We start from the raw sequence: 27,809 nt of genomic DNA on the forward strand, positions 1-27,809 counted from the left end.
CCTATGCAATGTACTACATTTGACAGATACTGAAATACCGCGGAGTTAAGGAACAGGGTCTGCCTTTGTGAGCATGTGGTACTGAGTGAGGGATAGACATGTTAAGTAAAGTATAAAATTCATGCTATATTAGCCTTATGAACAAAGTGCTGTGAGAGTTAGAGGAGGGAGTGACAAAATAGCTCCCAAGATTGTAGTGGGATTTAAAAATGCATGTGTAAGTGAAGAAATGCCATAGAATCTTTGGTCTGGTTATTATCCAGCAAACGCTGCATTTATATAAGTGTTTTGGTGATCTTTTGCAGAATATGCCTCGTCGCTTTTCGAGTTGTTTGTTCCTCTAAGCCTCCTGCTTCTTTACACTGACTGAACCAAAAAGAATTTCTGCTTGGTTACTCAGGCCTGGGGAGCAATGGAAGCTCCCCACAGCTTCTGAGCCTGAGATTGTGGCGGCGGTTATACTAAACAGTTTACGGCAGTGGGCGGGCCCCAAATCCCCATGTGGTCCCGACATCATTGACATGGCGGAATCCCCCATCAAACCCTCCTGGTAGTTATTTGAGCGGCGTCGGTGGCCGAAGAAGGCGGAGGAGAATAACAGCGGCGCTACGGCGGGAGCGGCGGAGGGGGCAGCAGGAATCCTCGGGGCTGCCAGCTGGGTAGGCGTAGGCGACCCGGTGTGTGGCGCGTCTGGAGCCCCGCGTTTCAGCCCAGGAGAAGGTAAGGCGTGCGGGGCGGCAGGCTGGCGGTGGTGGGGAGGGAGGGAGGGGGGGCGGTGGCGGGGAAGGGGGGGGCGGCGGTGGGAATCGGGACCCCGCACCTGGGCCGCCTGATCTGGGCGCGTTGGAAAGCCCCGGCCGGACGCTGAGTCCGCCAAAGTGCGTTCCTGTCCGGGAGCGCTCCGGCCGCGCCGGGTTTCCCGGGACAAACTTGGCGCGAGAGTGCTGGGGCGTCTCGCGTTTGCTGGGGCACCCCGAGAACGCGGGGCCCGGGAGTGGGGTCGGCCTCCGCTTTGGGGCCGCGTCCCGTTCGGATACGGTCCCCCGCCTGTCCCTCCAGCTGGCTAGGGCTTGGAGAGGGGGAAAAAACGGGCAAATTCTTCTTGTTGATGGAAAAAAAATCTGGGCAGTGGCTCTGGGCTCGCCCTCCCCCCATCCCCTGCCTTCCCTGTAGATTTTGTCCGAGGAATCCGCTCCCCCTCCCGGAATCTCCGCGGCAGGAACGCTGCCCGGGAGGGGGAGGGCGGGCGGGCGGAGGGGCCGAGTAATCTTCGACGTGTCACTTTCTGAGGCTGTAGATTTCCATATGGTGGAGGGAGGAGGGTGGGCGTGCGAAGTGAGGCTGGAAGTTTTCGGGCCGCCTCTCCGCGTCGGGCGGGGGCGGGCTGGGACCCGGGACCCCGGAGGAGGTTCGCGGGAGGGTCGGGAGCCCGAGCTAGCCCGGCCCGCAGCCCGGGAGCGGCGCCGACCCCCAGTCCCCCGCCCCCGGCCGGGCCTCTCCGGGACACTCCCCGCCTCGCCGCTGGCCACTTCGGTGCGCGCCACGTCCTCCCTCCCTGTCCTACCCCCCGGGCTCCCCCCGGGCTGGGGGCGGTAACTGGCGACCGCGGCCGGACTCGGCGAGTCTGTCGGCTGGAAGCTCGGGCTGGGGAGCGGGGCGCGGCGGGCAGGAGCGGGCGACCCTGTGTGTGGGCCACGTAACTCCGGTCAGTCTGTCATCCCGAGGGGCTCCCCGGCTGGTGGGGGTGGGACGGGTGGGTGAAATCTGCGTCCCTCCCGAAGCTGTCGGGAGGGGCTGGCGCAGACCCGACCGTCTGGTGCCTGCGGCGGGGCGGGGGCCGGCCGGCGTGGGAAGGGCCTGTCACTCTGGGCGGAAAGTGGGGCCTCGGGCTGTGCCGGCAAACTTTCCCAAAGGTCCAGGTACCGGCGCCCCTTGGGAGCGCTAGTACCACGGCCGGGTGTCCCGAGAGATGGAGCTGGGCCGCCGGGCGGCGCCGTTGGCGGGAAGGCTTCCAGGAGTGCGCGGGTCTAGTGGGAGCTTTCTGAATTATACTTCAACCCTGCCATCCAAATGAAGGGAGACAGTGGCACTTTAACCAGACTCTGCTGGTTGCACGTAAAGTTACTGCTTAAAAGTTCCTACTTTTTCTTTTCCCTTCGGTCCAGCATTTTCTTGAAACAAAATTTGGAATTTGGCTGCAAAAGGCCGACGCCAGATGTAATGGTTTGTCTCTTCAGCCCTTCTTCCCCCAGGCTTAATCATATTTTGGAAAGGGTGAGATCTTTTGTTGGGTGGGCATCCCGATTGCTTGTCTGTTTGTTTTTTTAATGTGCAGCTAATTTGATTTGAATTTCCTCCAGTTTCCAGGCCCTGCTGAGAAAAGCTATGGGAGAAGGAATAAGTCACTTTTTTTAAAAACTGGGGAGAGAGGTGAGGCATTGGGAAGAGGGGAGGCTTGGTGGTTGTGGCAGAGTCAGAGGGAGTAGACAGACCCGGAAGAAAAGGAATCTGCTCTGGAATAACACTTTTTTTTTTTTTAAGACTTCAGGCCTTGGGCAAAAATGCACTGCTGTGCACTGATTTCTACTGTCTGAATTGCTCTTCCACTCTCCAGTTAAGACTGGAGTAGTGGTGTGAGGAGGCCCACGACCCATTGCAGCCTGGTGGTCAGGATTTTGTGTTTGTTCTTGTGGGGGCCCTTGGTTCCCCCTCATTAGACCAGTCAGTAAATTTCCTGGCTCCTTGGGAGCAGCTGTTAACTATGGTAACTCCTTGGGGCAAGTTTTTTTTTTTTTGTTCTGCAAAGGCACCTCACCCATGAAGATATAATTCTCACTTTGTTTAGATACTAGCTGGTCACCCACAAGCTGGCTAAGAATAAAAAGCATAGCTGATTAAAAAAAAAAAATAAAACCAGTCATTACAAAATTGCCTTTAAACGGGTATGCGCCTTTAAAGTGTTTGGTTTAAATGCATCTAAAAGAAATTCATCTGTAACGATAGTGTTCATTTAAAAGAGATTTTTAAAACTGCAAGATATCATCATGGAATAGGGGGTTGCAGCTTCTAATTACAGTATATACAATTTCAGAAAGATATTCCCGTAACCTTTTTAGACAGACATTATAAATAGCTCACATCAGACCATGGGCTTGGAGAGTCAGTCTTCTGGAGTTTCTGGAGGAATGCTGGGGCTCTGTCAAGAGCCCAGGTACTAGTTTACTCAGTAGGAATTTGGATCCTATTTTGCATAACACATCATTTAATACAGTAGAATTTGTTAGGGTCCTTAGAAGTTAACCAGAAGAACTTCCTAAATTTCTAGTTTAGCAAAATGAGATCCAGGGAAGGGAAGTAACATGTCAGGGTTGCCATAATAGATCAAAATCTAATATAATCTTGTTTTAATAGCTATTCTTTCTTGAGTGTCTCTTGTATACTAAGCAAGGGTATGCTGTGCTTTTTATATATTATCTTACCAAACTTTAATAACAGTATTTCAACTTAGGTGATATTATGGACATTTTATAGACGAGGACATTGGGTTCACAAATATTAAGTAACTTCCTTAAGATCACATTACTATTAAAGGCACTAATAGAATTTTATTTGATAATGGAAGTGGTTCTTTATCTATGATGTCCAATATGGCAGCACCAGGCACATGTTTGAAATGTGGTTAATGAAGCTGAGAAATTTTTTTTTTAAACATTTATTTATTTATGCATACAGAGCTGGGGTACAGGCCCGAGGGGCAGGGGCGGTAAGAGGATTCACCAGAGACAGAGTGGGGCGTAGAACAGGCCCACTCACAAAGTACACTGCTGAGGGGAGCAGTGGGCATGTCAGGAGAGGTCTGCCTCGCCATGTGGATCACCCCTAGGACTGGGCAAGGGTTCGAACTCATGCTGAAGTGGCTTTAGCTTCTCACTGCTGTGCTTTAACCCACTGCACCACCAGGGAGGGCCCGAGGAATGTTTTAAACTTTATTTATTTTAATTTTTTAAACTGCTCTTGTGGCTAGTGGTTACCACATTGGTGATGGCAATGTAGAACTGACTCCTAAGTCTGTTCTTGTTTAACTGGATCATAAGCATTTTTAGATCTCCTGGTTCAGTTTACTTTCTTTCACACCATCAAAAGATGCTTAGATTCAGACCTTAAATGGAATATAAATGCAGTGTTAGTTATAGCTTCATTCTGCTTTTGTATAGAGTGGATACTATGTTATTATTATTTAAAAAGTTTATATATCATTTACATGTAAATGCTTACTTTTAATTGAGATTTTCTTGTTTGATTGAACTGATTATTTATACCATCACTGAAAAGGCAGTCAGAGCTTATTGGTTATTTTAGTAAAAAGGTAGTACAGATAGCAGGTACTGTGAAAAATCACCATTTGGGGGTTCCCATGTTTTCCTGTTCATTGGGTGACTTCTCAAATGATCTCATAAGTGTCAGGTAAATAGTAAATGCAGCCAAACTGTTCTTTTTTTCTTCTGTACCTGCAAACTTAATCTGAGGAATTAAAATTAGTCTTATTTACTATGAAAAAGTGAGTATAATTAATATTAAAATAAACCACAAGGAAGACACTTTCTGGCAAATTGTCAAATAGTTTTCTGATTAGTGAATTTAATATCATCTGTTGCACTTTAGTTTCTTTCACCAGTTCTCTCATACATGAAACAGTGAAAACTCTAGCTCTTCTTAAAGTAAACATTCATTTTCCTGGTTTCCATCTTTAAATATCCAATAACCCAATATCTTTTAAATTAATTTTTGACATACTTTCAGGAAAATACAAATGATGAACAATTATGTTATTTAGGCTTTTTAAAGAGGTAATGCCTAGATTTAGTAAAAACATCTGAATCTGCTATTCCTTGCATATTTATTTTATGTTCAAGGGTAGCTATAGTTCATAACTCAAGAGCATTATATGATCCTGAAAGACCATTGCTAGTAAGTCAACTTTAAATTGTTGATATTATTTTAGTGTTATGTGGATTGTGTAGCGTCAGTGCTTTGAAAGGCACACATTCAACTACAGGTAAGCATCAGTTAATGAGACTGTTCAGAGAGCTGAACACCTGTTCATACACATCCTGACTATTGAGAACATTGTCCTTTCAATATGGTTCAGAATAAAGAACCATACTCTAATAGGATTGACAAATATAGGAAAATGTGATTTAGCTGAAATGTATGGTTGGATTTGTAGGACATACAAGGTGGCTAATATACGTGAGAGATTTATTATGATCTGCAGTGACTGACATGATGGACAAATAAAAGGAATCGTATATGTTGCATCTGATGCATCTGAGTGTCATCAATTGGAAATAATCAGAATCTAGTCTATCAAGGACTTAATTTACTTTTTTTTTTTTAAAGATTTATTTATTTGTGCATACAGAACTGGGGTACAGGCCAGAGGCTCAGGGGCAGCGAGAGGCTTCACCAGAGACAGAGTGGGGAACAGAACAGGCAGATCAACGAAGTACACTGCTGAGGGGAGCAGCGGGTGGGGCAGGAGAGGTCTGCCACGCCATGTGGTCACCTCCGGGGCAGGCGGGAATCGAACTCATGCGGAAGTGGCCTCAGATTCTCAGTGCTGTGCTTTAACCCGCTGCGCCACCAGGGAGGGCATTAATTTACTTTTTAATTATGTGTCCTTGGCAGACTTTTGAACTTCTCATACTCTGGGTTTTTGCATTTTAATATAAGGTGAACAACTCACCCATAACCATTTTTTAAATGGTTGTCACAGGGATTGAGTCATTATACTGAAAATTGTTTGGAAAAATCTTACATGAACTTTGTAGGTTATTATCTCCCAAACTTTAAAACTATCTGTTCCTACATACAGTATTACTTTGCAAATTTTCAGAGATCTCCAAGTTTTGCTTGAGTGTTTGGAAAAATGATTTATTTTTCCTTTTGTGATGAGTATAAAGCTTCAAGCTTTGGATTGCTGTATTTCATTTTCTCCTCATGCCTAAAGGAAAACAGTAGTTGATTTGTGATCTCTCAAAAGTTCTACTATCCTTAAGTTGTGCAAGCTTCACGTATTTGGGACATGTTCCTTAGATGTCCACTGTATGTTAGCATAGCTGAAATGGACAGCCAGGCTGGCTTGATTCAGGGTCATTTTAGGTGGAGGTGGAAAAGTTCAGTCTCAAAGGAATTTCCACTACTGAATGATAGAGTCATAAAACTTATTCCTTGCATATTATCTTAGTAAACCTGTTATTTGAGCTTTAAAAAATTACAACCAAGAATGGGGAAAGTAATCATTATATAGGGGAATCTTTGCAACCTGCCTGCCTTAACATTTTAAGAAAAATCACAACTCTTTTATACCCCACCCTTCGCCCAATGCATTAACAAGGTTAGTCCACTAAATTAAAGCTTTAGTGGCAAGACCATATGTTTTAAGGAAACCTTAAATTCTCATCCTTCACAGCTGTTGGGAATGCATTTATGTGTTTGAGAAATTTAATCAGTTTACTCTGAATGCCTTTGAATATAGTAAAACATTCTTAATGTTGTACACATATACAGGTTTGCTTTAAAATTTGTAGTATGGTATGGCTTGGTATCTTTTAAAAAGGCAGTGAATACTTGAGTCATTGTGACTAGGCAAAGAGAGGTTTCTGTCGAAGCCAAGCACTGGCTCTTTTGCAAGCTGACTTGATGGTATTTTAATGCTTTACGAAGTACAGCCAAGGAGAGACTCATCCCTACCACAAGCTTATCAGCTGGGAGTTGTTTGTGGTGCATGTTGGTGTCAAAGATGATCTTCAGAGACCAGAGGTAGGTGATAGGGCTGTTAGTGGGGTTAGGGATTGGTGGATAGGGAGGTTTTTAAACATCCTATATTAATCTGGTAAGTGGACTGTGCTGATTAGCTATTTACAGGTGTGTGTATAAATACAGTTTTAAAGTGGATCAGTCCTTGAATCTTTTTTTGTGATCGCAGTTGAGATTTGCAGTTACAGTGTTTTGATTGTAATTTCAGTGCCTTTGGCAAAACTGTCCATTTAGAATTGACTGCTAATATATTTATTTTCTGTGATATCGTTACAACTGCTTCTCAGTTTTAAATATCTGGGAGAAGATTTTAGTGTGATGGTATTGAGCCTTAGTTAGCATTATTTGAGATGCTAAGTATCAGTAATTCACATGAGCAGGTACTAACTGATTATATTTGAAATTAAAATGTAATTTTACTTCATTCACTTGTGTATTGACTTAGAAAGCATATATTGAGTTCTAGACTAGGTTGTTTGTTAACAGAATAGTTACTCTCTTCTGACTTTTTGGGGGGTAAGTGCAAATCATTTTTCTATTCACTTAAAGTATTTTACTCATATTTTTAGAATGTTTTTGTAGAGAACACTGTCTACCACCAAACTACTTGGACAGGATGGTGGCAACTTCATCATTTTACTCTTTTGTGAATCTGAGAAATACTAACATTGGTGTACCTTAAGATTATGTTTAAAATTAAATTTATATTATAATTCAAGATTTACAATACATCCTTGTTTGACTCTGGAAGATGAAGATTTTGTATCAGAAAAATTTGCTTAACATAAGTTGACAAACTAATATATTAAACTATGAAATGCTTTCTGTGAAATAATTTTAAACACATTGTCTTTAAATGTGAGCAAATATGTTTGAGAAATAATTGAAGATTTAAAAAAAATCCCAGGAAAAATATTTAATTTATTCTTAAGGGACTGTCAGATTGTCCACAGCTAGTAAAAGAAGGATCTCTCTATATATAAAAAAATAACTCCATTGTTCTGACTGTAACTAATTAGGAATTTGCAATTATCCAAGCAAGTGTAGGATAAAGTTTGGATTCCTATTTATATGAAAAGGTTTTTCTGTATAACAGCAGTTCAGTATCATAAGTGGAATATTAACCTAATTAGAAGAACAAACTACTTTTAAGTACCTTGAAAAAGTCAAGTTTACTTAAAAGCAATGTAGAACTGCAGTATGGGTTGAAATTGGGCTTCTCCTAGATTAGAGCCCTTCAGAGTCAATGGATCATCATGAAGTAGATGCTGATTTTCTTAGTGCTGTTGCATGAACTGGGAACAGTGTACTAGCAAAAGTTACATCCCTATTTTTGTATACAGATTTGCAATAAGCAAATTTCCATCTTCCCTGTTCTTCCTTACCTATACCAATAGACACCATCTTTGCCTGTTTTGCAGTTTTACTGCTTACTGTTGTTTTGCTGCTTGTTAATTTCTTTCCTCACCTGTAAGTACTTTATGTCCAATTGGTGAGAACAGGTATTAAATCATTATTGCTTTTAGCTGCCCACCTTCTACAATCATGCAAAGTTGTGGAAATCTCCTCAAATATTATTTAGATAAGATAATTACACATCATCCTTCCCTCTGTTTACTACAGCCAGACTTTCCTAGGGAGATTATTTTCAGGTACTGTGTGAACTGACTTGTAAGAAGAATAAATTCTTTTGGAAATATAAGGAGAGTTTACATCCAGTTATTCAAACATAAGGTAGTCCAATATGTAACTTTTTTTAAAAAAAAGATTTATTTATTTATTTATATAGAACTGGGGTACAGGCCAGAGATGCGAGGGTGAGAGGATTCACCAGAGACAGAGGGGAGCAGAACAGGTAGATGGACGAAGTACACTGCTGAGGGGAGCAGCATGAGGGTTAGGAGAGGTCTGCCGCGCCATGTGGATCTCCTCCAGGGCAGGCGGGAATTGAATTCATGCAGAAGTGGCTTAAGGTTCTTAGTGCTGTGCTTTAACCCGATGTGCCACCAAGGAGGGCCCCAATATGTAACTTTTAAAGGGTCAGATATTACCAGCTTTTACAGTATACATGCACTTACATATTTAGATTATTATGTTCCTTTTTCTTTTATATTAGATTTTTTTGACACTTTCTCTGTTTTCTATTGCTTAAGTTATTTGTAAGAGGAAAAAACTAAACATCTTTAGATATCCCTTGCAGTCTTTGATTTTCCTATTGTGGCTATTTTCGTAAGAAAAATTTGATTTAAAGTAATAGAAGTAAATACTATTCTGAATTAGTGAATTAGAAAACACTTAAAAGTATATTGAATTGAACCCAAGTGTATTGCTGTTGGGAATGTAAGGCAGTATAGTTGTCTTGGAAAACAGTTTTTCTTTTTCTCAAAATGTTAACTATAGAATTATATGATCAGCAATTATATTCCTAGGTATAGTTCCAAAGTAATTAAAAGCAGGGATTCAGATACTAGTACATCACTGTTATAACATCATTAATGTGGAAACAATCCAAAGTCTTCATGTACAGATAAATAGATAAGCAATATGTACATATATGCGGTGGAATATTATTCAGTCCTTAAAAAGTAATGTGAGGTTTTGATATATGCCATATGCAGAAGGATGATGAAAACATTATGCTAAGTGAAATAGCCAGGCAAAAATGGACAAATACTGTATATTTCACTTATATAAGGTGCCTAGAATAGGTAACTTCTAACGACAAATTAGAATAGTGATTAGCAGGGAGTAAAGGGAACTGGGATAGGGAGTTACTGTCTAATGACTATAGTGCTTCTGTTTGATACAATGAAAACTTTCTGCAAATGAATGTGATAACCATCACATTATGAATATACTTGATGCCCACTGAACTTTATGGTTAAAATGTGTTTTCTTTGTACTACTATTAAAAAACTGAAAAAAAAAAATTAACCATTTGGCAAGGCTTCAGTTTATCTGTTTGCTCCCCTAGTGGTCTACTCCATGGTAGCATAGGGATGCAGATACTTCCCCACCCTTTTTCTTCTTTTGCACAGTAAAAGGAGGACCCCAACTTTAGGGCTTTTTTGGGGGGGAGAGTAGCAGAATTTCCTTATTAACTGACTTGAATTTAAGAGGAGACTATCTGAGAGTAGTAGATCTCTGGAAGGTTAAAAAAAACCATTTTAATTTTAGATGAACCAGGTAGTTTATTAATATCCACAGACTATGTAGGCATATAAAGGTAGGGTTCAGTCCTGAACTTCATGAAATCACATACAAGCCAGGGTGCAGTAAGTCCACTTGGACCTATTACATTGTTTTCATTTTGTTATGTTTAGTAAAAACTTTGATTTCCTCTTAGGGAAATGGTCTAAGTCATCTTAATTAATACTCATTTTGGAAATGCTTTAGTTACTGACACTCTTCAGTTCCTTAAACAAAAATCTTTTGGAAAGACATGGAGTAAAGGAAAGCATGTAGTACTTGGCTTTAATCATTTGAACTTGTCTGTGTGATAATTTCATAGTAGTTAATATTCTCTATTTCTTTTTCTTCTGAGAAATTGCTGTTGAGTTTGGGTAGACCACTTATTAAAAGATGGGATAGGGCTTTCGTTATATGACTGTATATAAAGCTTAGATAGCATATGTAAAGTGCATGCTAGGGTTATTGAAAATATCAGGGCTTCCATGGTGGTGCAGAGGATTAAATTTCAGCACTATGAAGCTATCGGCAGCCACTGCAACATGAGTTCTATCCCTGGCCAGGGCACTAATCCACATGGTGCAGTGGACCACTCATCTTGCCAGATTTTCTCCTCAGCAGTGTATTTCATTCAGTCAGTCTGTTCTGCTCCCGATTATGTCTCTGGTGAATCCTCTTACCCCACTCCCTTTCCAAGACCTCTCATCGTGACAGGTGAATCCTCTCAGCCTCTCAACCCCATAATTCTCTGGCCTATACCCCAGCTCTTGTATGCATAAATAAATAAATCTGTGGAAAATAAAAAATAAAATATCAGATTAATAGTTAGATGAAAGGAGCTAAGTTCACATACAAATAGCATCTTACAGAGAAAGTTACATATTATATACTATAAAGCATTTGACATGAAATGGAAAACAATATAAAGTTGCGAGGGTATGATAATGTCTGGGTTTTACACTTTATATGGGTGTATTTTCTTTGTTTTATATGTGTATGGCTTTCATGCTATTGAAGGCCATTTTTATGGTCTGCTAAGATAGGTTAGAGAGTGGTAGGACCATCACCTCAGAATCAAGATGTACTGTCATGATTTCTTTATATCTAGTGGAAACATTAAGAATCACATCATTTTCATTGAGTGCTTTTCATTGCTTATGGGCTGTCCAAAAAGCAAAGAATTTCCCATTCTATTTTGCAGGACCTTATTATTATTATTATTTTTTTTTGTGGTTAAAAAACAAAACCTGGTATTACTTTATTACTACCAGCAGGAATGGCCTGCATGGGGTGGAGGGCACATTGGCTCAGGGTGTGTATGGGTTGTGAGGAGAGGAACTGGGGGGGCCTGGGGGGACTGGACAGGAGGTGGGGTCTGGAGGCCAGGCCGACAGGCTCCTCAGATTTACTTCTGGCAACAGGTAGACTTCATAAAGGATTCATGGCAGGCTATGGACAGGCCCCCGATGAGATTGAGAAATTCTTGAAAATCCAGCTGCCCATCAGAGTTGAGGTCCAGTTTCTTCATCATGCGGTCAAGGACACCTGGGTCCTTCTGGTTCTTTGTGAAGGCAGCGAGTTCTGTGTTCATGAAGGTCAGGAACTCGGTCTTGGAGAGAGTGCATCTGTTGCCTTCCTTTCCAGCATACTTCTGGAAAACTGCAATCAGAGACTCGATGCACCGCTCAGTCTCGGTCTCTTTTTAAGTCAATTATTTTCTTTAAATTCTTTTAACATTTTGTACTTTTCAGAACAATTGTCCTTTTAGCTTTTTCCTGAATGTATCTTTCACCTTTGAATGTAGGGATGATTACTCCCTTAGGGTCTTTCATGATGAGTGGTTGGTAATTGTGCATTGGATGGATGGATTGATGGGTGTGTGCCAAGTTGAATGTGCCATTTAAATTTAGTATTTCTCAGGCATGCAGTCATTTGATCACTTTGAAGCATGGGCCATATAGAAATTTTTGTGTTTTTCTACAGTTTCCCATAATAGGAATCTAATAAATATTTTATTAAATAAGTTAACACAAGGGCATCAGTCACCTTCATTGCAAACTTAACTTTTCATTTACTCTTATTTTAGAGAAATGAAACTTGTCCAGAGAATACATGGACTTTATGTATATATTAAATTGTTAGTCCATTTTGATATTTTGAACAATAACTTGTAATTTTTCCCCCTTTATGTGGTGGTCCTTGACTTAGATATATATGTGTGGGTGTGTGTATGTATATATAGTTTGCCTGTTGCAGTGAATATGGAGATTATAAATCAAGAAGATTGTTTTTGAAAGAGGTAACATTCCAGAGATTTGCAGATTAAAAATGATTGTTTTACAAGGAAAATCTAGAAATAACAATAACAGAACCAAAGTGTGCTTTGTTGAGATGTTGGGGGCCCAGTTGAGTGAGTTGACTCTGCTAGACTAATGGTCAGAGTACTTAATGCTAAACTAAACCATGGAGAGAAAGGGTCAAAGGGCATATCATAGAAGCCCCAGGAGAATGACCTTGGTCAGACCAAGGTGGAAATAAAGCATTCCAGGGAAGAGAAGAATCTTTGGAGCATTATAGAGGTGGGTGTGGGGTCAAGGGTGCACAGGGCTTTTATTCATTATGTCTGAGGTGGAATCTGGTAATCTTTATTATATCAAGTGTTTTAGGTGAGTGGTATGATCACACAAGCTTGAGAAACCTCAACTTGGGAAATCATCCCTTTTGGTGATCTGTCCTTTAATTTTTGCCCCGTGGCTGTAAGGATGTCAGGTGGGAAGAGTACATAGGAGACCAAAGGACTCCAGTCAGGATTAGGGCAGAATTTGAAGTGTTTAGGCTTAAAATTTTATCATACTTTTTATGATTAAGTGATAACATGCTCTTTTCAGCTGTATATGGGAATGAGATCCCTTATCACTTAAGTACTGAACTTCTAAATCAGATGCAAAATATAGTTGTGACCAGCAATTGTTGAGTGCCAGTCACATATTAACACTTCCATAAAAGAAAACTATACATACATATACACACACACACGTCTATATGTGTTTTCCATGTAGCTGAGTGGTAAGGCTAAGTATTAATTGAATGCCTCTATGTACACAAACCTAAACTTTACTTTTGTGACAATGTTATGGATATCCCTGAAGAAGGGGATTTTCCTAGATGTTTTCTTTAATATCATCTTAACTGTGGGGTGAAAATAGCCAGAAAGTGAAAGTATGCTCCATGGCCTGTAATCTATAAGAATCTCAATATGGTGAATACATATATAGAGCATCAGGGTAAGAAGTGGTAGTGAAGATGAAAGAATCCTTTTCATTTAGTGGTGAAACAGTTTTGTTTATCTTATATCCCTCTTCTCAGTGATATTTTTTAAAAATGTTAATTTATGTAGAGTAAATCCTCCTATACATATATACAAAATACTACCCTCTTTTCTCTTTTTGAAGTTAATAGTTGGTAGTGTTGGAAAAGCAAATCCTCCTATACATATATACAAAATACTACCCTCTTTTCTCTTTTTGAAGTTAATAGTTGGTAGTGTTGGGTTGCACCAAAGGCAGCCATAGGAATGGGACAAGCACAAAATCGACTAGAGTGTCCTTCAACTCTGAGTTCACAGCAACTTCTGTGGTTAATGAAAGGTGCCCTCTGGATTCAGAGGAGCCCTGTGCTTTCCCAAAAGACCCAGGTGAAACCTGGGGAGCTGGCAACCCTAAATGCTTCCTTTGTTAGAAATCATTTAGCTCTCTACTCCATCTTTAGAAAGTGAGTTCACTGAAGGTGAGTTAAGGACAAGGCTTTGAAGTGGGCCCTGACTTTCCTTATGTTTGCCTGGGGCTGTGTGTACGAAGAGACTAATGAAGATTCAGCCCCCAAGACTATTACCTAAAAGTTGTTTCTTGTTGCTTCAACACACATGCTCTTCATGGCCCAGAAGACACTGGGGCTGCTTTGGGGATTGTGTTTCCACAGTTAGGACTGTTAGAATCACTTTCTCTTGTTTCTGTAAACTTCTCCTTCAGGGGTAGACTATAAAAGGTAACTCTTGCACGTATGGGGAGCATCCCAGAGAAGTGCTCCCCAGTGCTAGGCTGTCTGAGTGTGCTCTCTTCAGTATACCTGGAGGCCAGGAACTGGGAAGTCTTTGTCTACTTCCTGCTTTTCGGGCTTGCTGGCTGCTGTCCTCATGGTTTCCATTATCATGGGATCAAGCTAACTTTTAAGAAAATACTTAATTTATAAAACTATTTTATTCTTTAAGAGGAAAAGAAAACAGTTATAAGCCTCTAAAAAAAATGTGTTAAGATAAGGACCTTTGTTTGCTTGTATTTTAAATAGCTTGAATATTCTAACTTTACATGCTTTTACCACAATTACCTAAAGGTGGAAATTCACTTTATTTTGGATAAGGGCTGTTAAAAGTTGCTCATGTATGTACATTTATGTTCAGAGAAATTACAAAATGAGTAGTTTGAATCTCTTAGTAAGTTTAATTTTTAAAATGCTGTCTTTTTTCAAGACAGGAAGAGAGGAAGGAAAAGAATAATTTCTAAGGTTTATGTTTTATTTCTGACTTTAATTAGTAACAGATATTTTAATTTACCATAAAATTTTCATTATTGAAGAAACAGTTATTTCCAATTGTATTTGATTTTGACATTTTAATTCACTAGTGATTACTATACTGTAGCTATAACTGGACCTTAATAATACTTTCAACAGCCTGAATAATTTTAAAGCATAGCTTTTTAGATGTTGTCATTTGCTTGTTATATTAAGTTTAAATGTATAAACAATACCACTTCCTACTTATATTTTACTGATTTTCTTAAATTACTTCTGTGTTCTCAGGAGTTTGTTCAAACTATTTAGGACATAAGTATTGGCTGAAAAGAGGAAAGAACTAAACATTCAAATAAGTGTCTCTATCATCTTACCTTAGTTCACTTATTTACAGTCATTTTGGGCATTAAGTGTTGGCCTTTCTAGCCTTGGATATTTCCCTATTTGCTTTATGGGAGCAGGGTTGTGGGATGTGTAGCGGAGAGGAGTCCAGAGCTTGGGAAGGATGTAGCATCAATGGGGGTCAGTGAGTTTGTTCCCATTATATTCCATGGGGGGTGGCAAGTTTTCCCAGTTGTGGTTTCCACTGAGTCATCATGCAGACAATTCTAGGCTGCCCTTAGCTACTCTGAAAAAAGGAAGAACCTTTTTTACACAATGGTTTTGAACACAGATTGTTGTATGTATAAGCATATTGAATTTTCAGTTTTAGTTAAGAAATGACTTTTATAAAACTTTTATTATGAAAGCATACAGTGATTTTTCTTGAAAAGTTTAATCACAGGGCCCTCCCTAGTGGCTCAGCGGGTTGGAGTGCAGCACTGCTAAGCTGGCGGTGGGTGGCTACTTGAGTGTGAGTTTGACCCCAGGCCCAGGAGGTGATCTGCATGGCACAGCAAACTTCTGTCTCACCCACTACTCCCCTCAGCAGTGTATTTTGTAGATCTGCTTGTTCTGCTCTCCATTCTGTCTCTGGTGAATCCTCTCACTGCCCCTGAACCTCTGGCCTGTACCCCAGTTCTGTATGCATAAATAAAGACAGTCTTTAAAAAACAAAAGGTTTAATCACAAAGTAGGTTGGATAAAAGGAAACACCTTTTTAGAGAAACTGTTCTTGGGAATTTTTTGGCACTGGTCTATAAATAATAGCAGATTATCCATATGGTTTCCATATTGGGAGGGGGGCATGGGAAATTACTCACTTAACTTGGAATTAATATTCTTGGTAAAAAGATAAATCCTTAATCGTCATTTATAGTGGGCTGATTGAACCCATGTGCTCTGAAGCCTGAGAATGGAGTTTGTGACCCTGCTGTGCAGATTTTAGACTCTGACTTTGGTTAATTTACTCAATCTCTTAGTGGCTGCGTCTGTTACAAGGCGTTGTTAAGACTTTTGGACTCTGTGTAGTGCTTTGAACAAGTTCTTAACAAGTGGTAACTGCTATTTTATTATTTTATTGCCCGACTTCAGTTTTAATAGCACTTATTTGAATGACAGTGACAAAAAAAAATTCCAGTTACTTTAAAAGTGTACATGCTTTGGGTCTTGGTACTGGCTCCTTTGCTGTCTTCGTTCAAGTGACAGCCTTGCTACACATCTCTCAGGTTATTCTTGAATTGCTTATCTTAGTAAGGTAGAATAGTTGTAAGATGATTTAGTACATGTAGAAAGAACTTGGGAGGAAAACAAAGATGCCTGCATGACATAGTTTTCTTCTTCTTTGTCCTCCCTTAAAGAAAGTTTGTCCTTTGTTAGGTAGAGATATGACAGCTCTACATCCTCTCCAAAGTTTAGGATCAAAGGAAATTATTTTTTTTAATTAAAAAAAATATTTACACATACAAGAACTGGGGTACAGGCCAGAGGTGCAGGGGTGGTGGTGAGTAGACTCACCAAAGACAGAGTGGGGAATAGAGCAGGCAGTTTGATTGACAATGCACTGTTGAGGGGAGCAGTGGGTGAGACAGTGGCGGTCTGCCACACCATGTGGGTCTGCTCGCTGGCTGGGATTCTAACCCGTGCTGCAGTTGGATGTGGATAGCTTCATAGTGCTTTGCTTTAACCTGCTGCGCTACCTGAGGGGCCAAAGGAAACTTGTCATAAAGGATATTCACTCCCTCCCATTCCTTCGCCCTTTTTTTAGGGATGTCATTCTGTCTTTTTGAGAAAATCAGGCCTTGACTTTAGGGGATGAAACAGTGAGGCTCCCAAACCTGCCTTTCATCTGTGGGTCATCACCTCAGATGGTGTGTTTCTCCATAATGTGCACATGCCCCTGCTGGGGAACAGTACAGTATAGATTACGACATTGAGGTATTTCTAGAAATCTTAGTTGTCTTAGCCCCTTCATTGTTGTTGGGGTGCTCATTTCTTAGAATGATATAGTATATTCGGCAGACATGTCAGTGAATAATTTCCCCTGCTTTGGCAGTGACTAAATCTCACCAACTTTTTGTAAATTAGAAGCTTAACTCCAAAAAGGTAAGAGAAGAAAAACAACACTGAGTCTTAGCTATTTGTTTACTGGCCGGGCTTTTCTAGACATAAACACAGTTGAATGGAAAGGATAATAGGGATTGGAGCCTGTCTTACTCCATGAGAGTGAATGAACCAGTGTTAGACCTTAATGTCAGAGAAAAAATAACATTCACCTTTTTAAAACAAAACAAAATAAAACAAAACCCCAAACCATCAGGCAGTGCAGGCTAACTGATGAAAATTAAAGGTCAGTTTTTTCAGTACCCCACCTCAGTACATGCCTCAAGCCATGTTAATAATGGCAATCCCATTATGTTCGAGCAGCAACAGGAAATGCTGTCTACACCCATTAGATTTGTTTGAGTGGCCCCTGGCTGGAAATGAAGAAAATTAAATTTTCTTACTTCCAGGGAGAAAAAACATACAGTGCTGCATAGAAGTTGATTCTTGGGATGGAGTAAGAACAGTGTTATTAAATAAGACTTGATGTTCTTCATGTTGATTAAAGGGTCATTTCTTTCACCTTATCCTGGAAATCATGAATGGACTTATATGTAACTTAGCTGTGTAGAAAATTGTTCTGAATGTCAGATTCAATTCTGGACAGTATGCAAACTCTTCAGTTCTTCCCATGCCCCACTGGCTGTTGGAAATTACTTGTCATAGCTTTCTCTTAGAAGGTTAGTTTACTTTTCAAAAACAACATTTATGTCAAATAAAATTTGTATAATCCATTAGGGTAATCAATTACTTAATGGTTTCAATAACAAGAAAAATATCATTGTCAGTGTTACAGAGAAAACATGCAAGCCTGTCTTTGCACATCATAGTAACACTGCCTTTGAAAAGAGCTACATTTACTATCTTATGGCTCACTTAGTTTCCATTACTTCTTTTGCATTCTTTGTTTAAAAATGAGAACTTTTGGGCCCTCCCTGGTGGCATAACAGGTTAAAGTGCAGCACTATGAAGCTAGACCCGCCCAGGGAGGTGACCCACATGGTGTGGCAGACCTCTCTTATTTCAACTGCTGCTCCCCTCAGCAGTGTACTTGTCAATCTGTTCTACTTGCTCCCCACTCTGTCTCTGCTGAATCCTCTCACCATCCCTTCACTTCTTGCCTATACCCCAGTTCTGTATGCATAAATAACTCTTAAAAAATTTTTTTTCTTTTTTGCAATTTCATATCCCTCCTATACATTTTTTAGAAAAAGGCAAAACGTCTTGCGGTTTTGATATTTGATTGGTCAGGATGTTCTATTACAGATTCTCAATTGTATGTAACTTGTTCTTGGACACTGTCATTATTTTCCCATGAAATGCAAAATAGGATCTTAATTTGCCAGAACTTGCTGCAAATCACAGGAACAGCCAGGACTAGTAGAAGCAGAACTTTCAATCTCTGCATCCTGATCCAGAGTAGGTCAAAGAAATCATACTATTTAACGACTCTATGGTTCACATTGATCAACAGAATTTTACCGACACTCTAACCTCAGGCTTTCATATTCATTTATTTTTATACACCTAGAGCTTTTTCTAACTTCTTCATAGAAAGAAATCAGTGAACCAAAGGTATTTTTATAATCATAGTCCTTCCTGTCTTTATTTTGCTTATGACATTTTGCTTTTTGTTGTCATCAATATCAATGTTTTCCACAGTGATTATTTCACTCATTTATTTGTTACTATAGTTTAAGAAGAATAGCAGCAAGGGTTTCTTAACTTTAGAGTAATATTGTATATGCATTTTGCAAAATACATTTTGGTGATAGCATATGTCATATTATATAGCTGGATGGACAATTTTTAATTTAAATTTATCTTTTATTTATTAAAGGACTGGGGCTTTTTACATTTTTTCCATATTAAGGGTACACAGACCTTACCAGTGGTTTTTCTTGATTAATTCTTCTTGAGGTTATTAACGCTAATTTTACCCATGTTACAGTATTTTAAAACCTATATAAAAACAGAAAACTTTTTCAGAGACTATTTGGAACTCAAACTTTTTATTTTTTATCTGTAAAATTGTTTTTAATTGGGAATTTAGGTTTGAAATGGTTGTATGGATTATTAACTGAAATCTGTTGTAGATTATGTAATCTATTATTTGCAGTATATCTGTATTTAAGTTTGGCAAGAATTCAGGGCAAAGATACAAGTTAGGCATAAATGTTTACTTTTTTAAGTCAGTAATGCAATTCTTTTGCCATAGAAAACATTACACCTGATAGCCTCTATAAACTTACTTAACCTTTAGAATAATTATAGTTTTTTCCAGGATGCTGACCGGATGGATGATTACATGTAAGGATGTTTATCCATACTCTAGTCCAATGATTTAAAACTTTTAGACTAATAGAGAGTATGTATCACTTTTTCCTAACTTTGCTCTTTTGAATGATTTGGCTAGTGAGGACTAACTTTCTGAAATAGTTCAAGCTAACTAGACATCTTTTGACCTAATTCATTTAGCCTTCAGCTTAAGAGTATATGTATTTGGATTTGTAAGAATATGATTGAAAGTTAGCCAGGTAGTTTGCTTGCTTCTTTTTGCTACAAGAGGTCTTTGGCTTCATTGGACTGATGCTTATTAAATCCCTGAATTTTGCAGAATGTGTTTCCAAAAGGAGAGAGAACCTTCATTGCGAACAGTGAACCTTCATAGTGAATTAATTGACATTTCATTCTTTAAAGTTCTCTTTTGGATTTTTTTTTTCTTTTTATGATTCAGTCTTGCAGGGAACCTCTTCTGAAGAGGTAAAAGTAATGAAAGATGGGGGATTAAAATTTGAATTGATGGCTTCTTTTTTTATGTATATCTCCCTGCTGTAGGGGGCAAGGAGGAGAGTGATAATGGAGTGTTAGCAATTGTAAGAGTTGTGGTGATGGGGAAGGCTCTTCTGAATTGGCTTCATACCCAGTTATGAGGCTGATTACTTGAAGTGGTGAGAGAAAACCTTAGTGGCTCACTGTATACTTTTTGATTTCTCTTTAAAAAGTGGAAGACTAGGGCCCTCCCTGGTGGTGCAGCGGGTTAAAGCACAGCACAAAGAAGCTTAAGCCACTTGCGCATGAGTTCGATCCCCGCCTGCCCCATCCCCGCTTGCCCCATCCCAGCCAGCCCCGGAGGTGACCACATGGCCTGGCAGACCTCGCCTGACCGGCCCGCTGCTCAGTAGTGTACTTCGTCGATCTGCCTGTACTGCTCTCCGCTCTGTCTCTGGTGAATCGCTCTGTCTCTGGTGAATCCTCTCACCGTCCTCATCTCTGGCCTGTACCCCAGTTGTGTACGAATAAATAAATCTTTTAAAAAAAAAAAAAGGAAGACTGTAGGAATTGATAGATTAGCCAAAGGATTAGACACCTTTCTGTTCAATCAGATGTAGTATGTTTGAGTTTAATTATAAAGTTGTAATAAGCAAAGGATCAGGGAGTCTTCTGGTTATTCTGTTGCCTTCTCCATTAACATAGAAATTCCTAGATGGAGGGGCAAACAGTAAGTGCTCATTAAGTAATGAATAAGTGTCTCATTGATGAAGTAAGACATAATGTTGTGATACTGCAACATGATATGTTTGAACCAGGAGAAAATTGGTTTGATTTTAATTTCAAAGCTATGATCTAATTCTTTTTTTAAAAAATTATTTTTTACATCATTATTCATGTTGTGGATTTTTTTCATCTCGATTGTAATCCCCATGGACTTCCCACCAGCAGTTTATCCCTGTGCCATTCCCATAGTCGTGTGTCACTTCCCACCCCAGTTTTGATCCTATTTCCCTCTCCACTCCTGTGAAAGGTCTCTGGATTATAGTTGTTCATTTTTTTGTTTTTATTTTATTCCAACTGCTTCCCTCCCCCCCACCCCCCCTCAATCTCTTTTGCTCCTGCTATGAGTGAAACCATTCGGTATTTTTCTTTCTGGCTTGTTTCACTAAGAATGATGCCTTCCAGCACCATCCATGTTGCTGCAAAAGGCATGAGTTTAGTTTTTTTTTTGATCACTGAGTAATATTCCATTGTGTTTATGTACCACATCTACTTAATCCAGCCATCCATTTTTGGGCATTTGGTGTGATTCCACATCTAATGACAAAGGACTGACCACAAAGAAACACAAAGAGCTGATGAAACACAGCAAAAATAAAATGAATAACCCCATCAAAAAATGGGCAGAAGAGCTAAAAAGACACTTCTTCAAAGAGGAAATGCAGACGGCCAATAGTCCTGAGAAAAATGTTCAGCATCACTTGTAATAAGGGAGATGCAAATTAAAACCACAATGAGATACCACCTCACCCCAGTGAGAATGGCACATACTAAAACAGCTAGCAACAGCAGATGTTGGAGAGGATGTGGAGAAAAAGGAATGCTTCTATACTGCTGGTGGGAATACAAACTGGTACAACCCTTCTCAAACTGCTGAAAATGGAGCTTCCGTATGACCCAGCAATTCTACTCCTACGTATCTACCCAAAGGACACAAAAACATTGATTCAAAAGGACACCCATGCTTATTGCTATGATCTAATTCTAATTCTTGGAAGTACATGAAATTTTCAATTCAAATAATTGAAATACCTGAAAATATGTGAAGATTTAAAGATTTTTAGTGTTGAATAATTGTCAAGGACTGTGGCTTGTAATAACAGAAACCTACTCAAACTAGCTCAAGTAAAGAGGTTGGATTCATTGAACAGGAAGTGAGGACAATGTTTCTACACCTCAGAGGTCCTAGAACCACCCCTGGGAAGTCATTAGGACCAAAATTATTTTTCTTCCTCGTTTTCTCTCTCCATTTTTTTCCCTATGATACTTCCTGCTCTATAGAGTCCATCCTATATGAATGGTAGAAGCTTCTAAACTCTTAAAACTATCATTTTTTTTCCTTCGAAAATGGCCAAGTCTGCACATTACTTTTTAATGAATTGAAGGTGTGGACAGTGGATAATGTTGTTTTAGAGTATTTTGAAGTAAATTCCTTTCCCACTGTGTCATTTATAGTCTGTTTATGAGAGGAAAATTGCTTAAAGAAAGAATGACTGTTATTCAGCAAAATTAGTGACTATCTATATTTTCCTGTCTCTGTCTCTTTAAAATGAACTGCAGTGAAACATGACCAAACCAAGTTTATTTCTCCTCTTAAATCTTCTCAGAAACTGCCCAGTTCATTAATTACTTTGTTCAATGGACAGGAAATGGCTATATTTGTACAAGTTACACAATCTTAACTAAGGCAGAGCAAGGAACCAAAGAGATCTCTTATCTTTTTTCCAGAATTAACTTTTTGGTTCCACAAACTTACATGATACATGAGCCAGGTTATTGGGGGACACCTAACAACAGTTATCTATTTGGCATGAACAGAATGAGTAAGGGATGAGAAAAGTAGTTGCATGAATTGATCCTGCTGGTGCTGAGGTTACGTTTGTTCAGTTTTACTTCCTTCTTAAGAGTTTCTTTGTCAAGCAATAAGATTTCCCCAAACTGGTGCTTTGCCAGCAATACCATGAAGGTCCGGTCACATACCACGTCCACTTACCCTGTGTCTGTTAATTGTTTCTAGTAGCCCTGTCATCTGCTACTTTTCTCATTCCTGAAAATGGGATTATTTCTTTCCCTTTATTATTGATAATTCTTTAAAGCATTATGATTGCCATTTTGCAATTTGGGCAGAGCTGATGTATTTGTCTAACTTTTCATTCAACCTCTTACTTTGACTTATTTCCTGAAGCCATATTATTACTGAGAGAAAATATAATCTTAAGTAAAAATTAATGCCTAGTTGAGGTCAAGGTCAAAATGAGTGAGTCAATGAGTTGAGGTGAATTTAGGTAGTCAGTAGATAGTTTTTCTCTTTTTAAAACATTAGCTGTTGGTGATTTCTTTGAAAGGAACGGAGTGGTTGTATATGAGGTATTTTCGCAAAATTGTATTTATTTTTCAGACAGTAAGCTGTCTCTTTTGAACAATCCATGACCATTTCTTGCTTACTTGTATCTTTTTTTCATTTTTATCTTTGTCAAGAACTTTGTAAATGTTGGGTTTTGTGTTTTCTTGTTTCTTCCAGTACTGCACAGTTCCTTAAAAATATATAGTATGCTTAGTCTTAATTCTAGTCTTTGCAATTTACCAGATCACCCCAAAATGTCTTCGAAAAGCCCTGCTTTTTCTCGTACATTTTCCTGCTGTTCAGAATGTTGACGCCCTCTCCTATTGCTCCATTCCTTCCAGCAGATGCCTTTGATGGTAAGACTTGCCTTGAAATTTCTGCTAACTTCTTAAATCCGTTGGGAAAGGTACTCTGTCAACGTTCCTTTTATTTTCTCTTCTGTTCCAAAATACTAAGGCCCATCAATCCTCCTTATGCACTTTATGTGCTGTGGCATTTGCTGTAAGGATTCTGCTCTCAATTTCTTACCAGGTTCTCAATTTTCTGGGCCAATACCTGGTAAGATCATCTACAGCTTCCCTGTTGCTAGGATAGGACAAAGGGTTCCACTTGGAATTGGTTTAGGACACTCAGATGCCATTAATTTAGTAGCGATTGTGTGGTGCTTTGAAGGCAAACAAACAAAAGCAGCTTTTCTAAGAGGTGAGCTTGGTAAAATCAAAGTGAGAAGACCTCTAATGGCTTTTCTAACTTTCTTACCCTGGCCAAATTTATCCTCAAGGAAGAGTTTTGTTTATCAGAAGAATGAGACCTGTTATTAACTATTTTATTTGTAACCTATCTGCAGTTTAATTTTCCAGTGAGGGCTTAGCTAATGTTTACTCATCTATAAAATTTCTTGTAACTTCTTTGGAAGAAACATTCTGCTACCAGGAAAAATTTGATTGTTCAGTTTTTAAGTGTTTTACTTAAAAGGATAAGATATTTCTCAATTGGAAAGTGTGACTTCAGTGGGAACTTTCATGTCTGCATTCTGGAGAAAAATATTTGTAGGAAGTTCATAGCCAAGGCTGGTTGACATTTTTCTATTCAGTGTACTCTAGGGAAGATGATCAAATTCAAGCCTTTGTGCTTTCAAGTTGCTCTTATTTGTCACATTTATAATTATAAGAAATTGGTTTTGAACTTTCAGCTTTATATTTTTGGCAGAGATGTTGAGAACTTTTATTTTTGGTCATCATCATTATAGGTACTTCATACATAATAGGCTCGCCTTTGATTTATTGGATGAATGAAGAACAGGATCCTTTTGGTCAATGGGGCTTGAAAAGAAACTGCCTTCACTACTGAGGTCACTGAAATATTATGCCTTGGAATATTATGTGACCCCATATTTATTACAACCTAAGAGAAATCATTACAGGGATAGACTCATAAAATCTTGGTGGATTCCTATGTGCTGTTTCTGAAAACTGAGCAATGAGCTGGAATATAGGCTTCAGTCTGGCTAAGAGATAAATAATTTTAGTGAAGCTTGTAGAAGGTCCAGCTTCTATGAAAAAGGGTGAAAAACCATGCCCCTACAAAGATGCTTTGTCCAGAAGTGACACGATAACTGTTCAATTTGGAGTGGTGATACTTGAGCAGTTTTATTTGGGCGTACTTTGTTTTTACTACAATTGTAAAGCTCCCAGGAGTACTGAGTAGGATGTGAGGTGCTCCCTTCTGGCTTCATATTAGCAACGTGGCAGTTACTGGACTGTCATTTACTTTGAAGAGGAATTACAGAGCTTTGGCCTTATGCCTGGAGTAGCTCCAGATGGTCAGAAAAGATTTTGGTAGTGAAATCAAAGAGTATATTACAGTGATAGAATTGGATGTGTCATGTTTATATTAGAACATTGGCTTCCGACTTTCTCCTTTTGCAAAGTTCCCCTGGCCCCATGAGGGAGTAAGGGGGAGATAGGTTGCTTTATAGTTTTGGAACCTATTATTCGGGATAAATTTGTTACTAGATACATAGGCATGACACATGGTCTGTATAGTTATTTTATCAATCTCAGTATCCGGATAGTAAATATTTACAAGAAGGGTTGGAATGTAGGCAGATAGATAGATGAAGAGTTGGACTGTAGGTTTATAGCTAGACCGTTCTAGCAGATTTGGAAACGGGAGTCAGAAGCTTCATCTGGGTTACATGTGACTATCTGATAAATTGACTGTTAGCCCACAACTGCTATTTAGTGGCTTTCCTTAGTGAATTGTTCTATCTCTGATGGGAACTAGGCATTACTTCTTCTTTCTTATGACAAAGTGTAGGTAACCAGTATGAGTGGGAAGTTAGCAGTCAGGCTTTGGTTTTCTGGGCACTAAAGCTTAAGTTCCACAAATGATCTTATGTACTCTCATGTCAGCTAAGGAAAGGGAATTATGTGATGCCTATTTTCTAAATGAGAAAATTGAACTCAGAGAGCTAATAATTTGCCCAAGGTAGTAATAATGTGACTGTCTTTTTTTGTGTATAACTTTGGAGAAATTTATTGCATATTATACATTATGTATTTCCATATTAATTATATTACAAGTATTCCTAATTATAACATTCACCACAACAGAACTGTTTTCTGCTCTTTTATGTAGAGGTGACCAGGGACTTCAAGAAATAAAGCTCATTTTCTTCTGGAAAGTTGTCTGAGTTGAGCATTTTAGTAAAAGCTGATCACAAGACTTAGGTTAAGACCTAAACAAACAGGCTGCTACTCCCACACTGCTTTCAGTTATTTCTGTTGTTATTGAGTAATTGGGTGAATTTTAAGAACATTAACAACATTTTGACCTCTAAGAAAGTGTTACACACAAGGAAATGGCATCATTTTGCATACCACAAAAAGGGATTTTATTTTACCTACTTGGAATGTTGGTGTATAAGTTGTGGATTTTGTCATTGTTTCAGTTTTGACTACTGCACCCTTTAGTTAACTGTCCAGGTGTTTGACACAGGTAGCTTAGCTCTTTTGAAGCACTTTCATTGACGAGCATAAAGATCTGTGTTCTTCAGTCAGTAAACATCATCTTCCTTTACTGTGGGCTCTCGGGGCTTGTGCCAGCTCGTCCTTTTCTCAGATGGTAGCTTCTCCTGCCTCCTGGCTTTGAGTGGGATAGCGTCCCTGCACAGGCCTAAGCCTGGGTCAGCCGTCTCCTCCTCTGCTCAGTCTTTCATGAGCTGCAGAAACCTCCTCTAGGCTGTCACTCTGCTCCTTCATTTTGCCTTTTTAAATCTTTGCTATTAAGATATTGTTCAGACTATCATTTTTCTCTTTCTGTTATGTGGCACTGTAATTAGTTCATGAGGTCTTTTGGAATTGTGTCCTAAAGTGCAGGAACAACCTGTTCTGGTGGTTGTGCTTTTTGAAGTCATGCTACCTTTTGATGAAAAGGATCAAAGTGGAGTGGAGGTGGGTTAGTCTGGCTTAGTGTAAATCTGATTTCTGATGTTTTTCCGCAGTTAGAAAGGCATCAGATAGGGGCTCTGCTTTTGTTGTTGTTGTTGTTACTTACTGTAATTATGAATGAAACATTAATAATTTCATTTTATAATATATCATAAAATAAAGGCATCTTTTCTTAATATTTTATATTTTCTTAATATTTTATTTAAAAAAAGATCATGCTGAGTCAGTTACAATCACAGCTAGAGTTTCTTCTAAGAAACAGCCTCTAGTGCATTTGTTGTAGTTATGTCACCTGTTGAGGGGGTGAAATATCATCACCTTTGACAGAGTTCCTTAGTAGCCTTATATGGCCTATAGGGACTTGTGGTCTATGAGCTACTGCTACAGAACAGGTACCTGTAATAGGATACCTTCGGAATCCAGAGATTCTCCCCCCCTTCCCCCTCCCCCCCCACCACTACTTACCTTTTGCTTAGTGAAGACATTTGAAGTTTTTTCTCCTATACCTTTTGAAGAGACTTCATCTGAGAATGAAGGGTAGAATACTTGTTTAAAGTCTCCCCCCAGTGTTTGTATCTTTGTTTCAGGTTGTGCTTCACTATTCGCTTCCTAGATCTGGTAACTAATTACCTGTTAAGTTTTGCCATGCGGAAAGGTAATGGCATTTAAGTCTCACGAGGTGACTTTGCTATTGTCTGCTCCTTTCATTTGAAGTATATAGTTTTGTGCCTCTTAATGAGATCTAAGTAGACTTTCCTTGGTATCTATTTGCTTTGTTAAGCAAAATGTTTTGTAACACATTTGCTGGCTTTTAAGAGGCTTGCGGGAGTAAATGTAGGGTTAACACCATAGTCAGTGCTCCATATCTCAGGTTTCCATGTCATCTACAAACCCAAAATAGTACTGTTTATCAGTAGTTAGCCTTCCAGTGGTTGCATCTATACTGCATGTACACCCTGCTCTACCCCCGTCATTATTCCCTAAACAGTACAACTATTTACGTGATACGTACATTGTATTAGATATAAGTAATCTAGAGGTGGTCAAAGTATCCAAGAGGATGTGCAGAGATTGCATGTAAACACGCCATTTACATAAGGGACTTGAGCATCCTGAGATTTTGTTACCTGCCGAGGGAGGGGAGCAATCCTGGAGCCAATTGTCTTGGCTACCGTAGGACAACTGTGTTAGGCAAAGGTTGAGATCTTTTTAGGAATTAATGAATTTTAGAAGTCATTGTCATCAGTTTTTGATCAGAGTTCACATTCACCTTTTAGAGTACCTGGGAAGCCTCAGTCAGGTGTCTCTAAGTGTTCTGGACAGGTGCTTTTGTGTTATCATTGGAAAGGCTTTGTAGAATCTGGCTAACTACTTTCATTTGGTCTTCATTTAACTGACCC

The 27,809-nt window shown here is 39.2% G+C and overlaps 1 protein-coding gene and 1 pseudogene across 2 annotated transcripts in view; one reads left to right on the forward strand and one right to left on the reverse strand.

The window, feature by feature from the left end:
- Nucleotides 1–562: 562 nt before the first annotated feature.
- Nucleotides 563–27,809, forward strand: part of FNDC3B (fibronectin type III domain containing 3B) — a 332,590-nt gene continuing 305,343 nt past the window's right edge. Inside the window, exon 1 of one of the 2 annotated variants that reach the window (XM_004674965.1) lies at nucleotides 563–720. The gene's annotated coding sequence lies outside the window, so the exon portion shown is untranslated. The remainder of the gene's footprint in view (nucleotides 721–27,809) is intronic. The other variant, XM_012732895.1, reaches the window with a different exon arrangement.
- LOC101625454 lies at nucleotides 11,229–14,202 on the reverse strand (annotated as a pseudogene).

The sequence above is a fragment of the Condylura cristata genome, unplaced genomic scaffold (genome assembly GCF_000260355.1).
Source record: "Condylura cristata isolate star-nosed mole 26May11 unplaced genomic scaffold, ConCri1.0 scaffold00003, whole genome shotgun sequence".
NCBI lineage: Eukaryota > Metazoa > Chordata > Mammalia > Eulipotyphla > Talpidae > Condylura > Condylura cristata.